Source organism: Nelumbo lutea, chromosome 5 (assembly GCF_056320005.1).
Source record: "Nelumbo lutea isolate HS-2025 chromosome 5, American lotus-T2T, whole genome shotgun sequence".
Lineage (NCBI taxonomy): Eukaryota > Viridiplantae > Streptophyta > Magnoliopsida > Proteales > Nelumbonaceae > Nelumbo > Nelumbo lutea.
The window spans coordinates 18,854,417-18,857,643 of NC_142688.1; the positions used below are offsets into that span (position 1 = coordinate 18,854,417).

Consider the following 3,227-nt stretch of genomic DNA (forward strand, 5'->3'; position numbering starts at 1 on the left):
TCCCGTTCTTTTTTATAATGCCGGTTCCATCAGTCCTTGGTCATTTAGACCTCATTGCCAGCGTTCTTGGCGAAGGTAGGCTTAGATCTGGCATGCTTGAACCAAATATAGCTTCTAACCGGATAATCATTTGAGTTTATTTGCACGATCTCCAAATCTGGATTCTAGAATGGTTGTTCCAGGTCTGGACTTGTAATATATGTTTTAATTCAAACGTTTTTTTTTTTTTTTTTCGGTTGACCGTGCAATATCATTGAAGAAGGTGAGAAAGGATGACAAACTTGTTTTAATAGATTTCCTGTTAAATTTTATTAAAAAACAAACACAGGAAAATGAATTTTGATCATACTATTTCTCGGAAAACAAACATTGAATGCAAAAATGAGATGCTGAATTGATGAGAAACTGAAATATTATATCCAGAAAATCTAAAGGATGAGAAACTGGAATATCCTAAACGAATTGATGTCATAAACTGAAAATGAGATGCTGAATTGAACAAAGAGATATAACCTCCGTTTACTATATATGTAATGGCAATACATAAGATCCAGCACCAGCACCGATATCAGCGTTAACACGGGGGCTACCCTCTTTAACTGTAATTTCTTTTGAGGAAACTTGCTTTCTGTTCAGAACCTATTTTCTTCATGCCCAATTTCCTATCATCTTAAAAAGATTGGGAAAAAGAAAAGGAAAGTTAAAAACAAAAACTGACACTGAAGTGAAGGGCGAAGGCGTGGTGCTTCCAGGCCAGTGGTTATTATGGTGTATGGACTGCAACAACCAGAGCTTCATTGTGACTTGTGCAAAAAAATCTTAATCTTAGCATGGAACGTTCCATCTGGTTTAGATGTAGCATGGAAGGTGCCTTCAGACACCTCTCCCTCTCTTACACAGAGAAAAAACAAACAAAAAAAAGGGTAAATTACAAAAACCCATTGTACTATGGGGTCAGTGATAATGACTCCTCTATTTTTTTTTTGTGACAAAATCCCTTTGACCGTTAAGTCAGATAATGGAAAACGCTAAATTATCAAAATATACCAATAAACTTTTTATATTTTCTTTTTTCTACCCTTTTCCTCTTAAAACCTATTTGACCTCAGGAAATGGATATCTAATCTTCGAGAGTGATTTTGTTTGTTTTGATTGCTGGTCTTCCTCTGTAGCCCGAGCACTCTACAAAGTTCTGGAAACGACGACTTCCGTTTCCGTATCTCGGCATAAACCCCTCCATCCCATTTCCTAGCGGCCAAGGACAACTTCTCACCCATGCGCAGTGCGGCCTCTGGAATCTCCACCGCACTATCGTGTGCCGAGTCAATAATCCTCATTTTGACCTCCTCCTCGGCCTTCACCTTTGCGGCATGCAGAACCACGTCGCGCCGAGCCATCGGCGATTGAATCTTTTCTCTCAACAATGCCATGAAGTAGTCGGGATGGGTAAGTCCAATGTTGAGCTCGCTCATGTAGAGGACCCCCGTCCTTCCTCATCAAGACGTAGTTGTGACTCGTGGATAAGCGCGAGCATGAATCCAGCAGCAGCGGCGTGCGCTGATACGCCATCATGGAGCATGAATCAACCATGATGGCGTTTAAGCCATCGCCCATGTACTGAAGCCGGTGGAGGAAGCCGCTGGACCCAGCGGACTCTGCCCAAAAGAGATCGAAGCCATTGGAGAATAACTTACCTGGCTAGTGGTGACCAGGACTGAACCGCGCTTGGCCTGGGCACGAACTTGGCTTAGAGATGACCGAATCTCGCTGATGAGTCTGGGGTTCAACTAGTGCTTATCGTCGCCGATTAGAGTTAGAAGGAAAATGTTACCGCACTTTTCTAACGTGCACATGGCCATCGTCTTCCCTCCAGGCCTAAGCCGTTTCCCACTCTCTCCGCCAAACTATTTATGGGTGGAAATCGGAAAAGTTATGTTTTTTTCTGGTGTATTCCTTTTTCAACGGTTGTGATTTAGATTTTGCGTTTTGAACAAAGAGAAAAACGATTCTGGCGAAAAAGTCCACAAGAACAGTATTTGGGAGTGAACTTGAGAGGCCCGGAATGGCGCAAGTGCTTGAGGTTAGTTTTGAGGTTCAATGGAAAGGGTATTTTGGACATTTAAAAATTTTTAAACGTTCAAATGAGAATCTTTCTCAAAGTTAACGAATAAAATGCTAATTTGTCTAACGTCCAAAGTTCAGAGGAGTTGTAGCAGAAAAAAAAAAAAATACAGGGAGACTTTGGATGCAAGAATTTCATCCGATTAATAAATGGGCGGGATCGATAACCAATTGGAAGAGAAATTATACGGAGTTGGGCCTGTGCCCATTCAAATTGCAGCCCTATAATATTATATTTATAATTTAATAGTTATAATTATGTAAAGTTTATAACCATTAAATTTATTATTTTATAAAAATATTTTGTCTTAAAAAGTGTTTTATGTTTTTATAAATTTATTGTATATGAACAAGTTAAACGTAACTGTTTTTAAAAGCTTTAATTTCTTTTTTATTTTAAGCACACTAAGTTGGACTTGATTAAATCCAAATCCGATCTGAGTCTAAAATATTGGATTTCAGATAGTATTTGAATGTGGCTGAACTGGATCCAAACCCGAACTGATGACAGTCCTACGATGTCTGCTTTGTATTTGGAAATGATGGCTTGGAATTGAAGGATTCCTTCCAAATATCTGTTAATTCCATCCGTTTCTAAACCCTTCTGTTAATGAAAGGGAGTGGAGCTTTATTAATTTCCTTCAGGCATACCATTCCAGAATGGGGGCCCATATGTTTATCAAAAAAAAAATTAGGGGCCCATGTATGTACTGGGACATATAATGTTGATTTTTTGGGGGAATTTTAATCATTTTGGCAAAATCCATTGTGTAAACCTCAGAATTGCATTGTAGATCGATTCAAACTTGGGACGGGATTATGGAAATCGATTATAAAATCTGTTTGTAGAACGAAGTGGGTTTGCTTGTTACAAAACCAGATTCTACACGAAGTTCTTTTTCTACATTCTACTAAGGCCCCATTTTCTTTTTGGTAAGTTACTTATCAGGGTAAGTGTTTCTTGGGAAATATTTAACTAGGTAAGTGCATTTATCCATGTTCTTTTTAGGGGTGCTCATGGTTCGATTAACTGAACTGGGGTTATGAGTTTTTGGAAAATCAGTAACCGAAACTGAATTGAAGCCTATCGGTTAACTTGTTGACCG

General features: G+C 39.0%; 1 pseudogene; it reads right to left on the bottom strand.

Moving 5' to 3' along the window:
* Window positions 1-275: 275 nt before the first annotated feature.
* On the bottom strand, window positions 276-1,853 carry LOC148850741 (enoyl-CoA delta isomerase 2, peroxisomal pseudogene; annotated as a pseudogene).
* Between the last annotated feature and the right edge of the window lie 1,374 nt (window positions 1,854-3,227).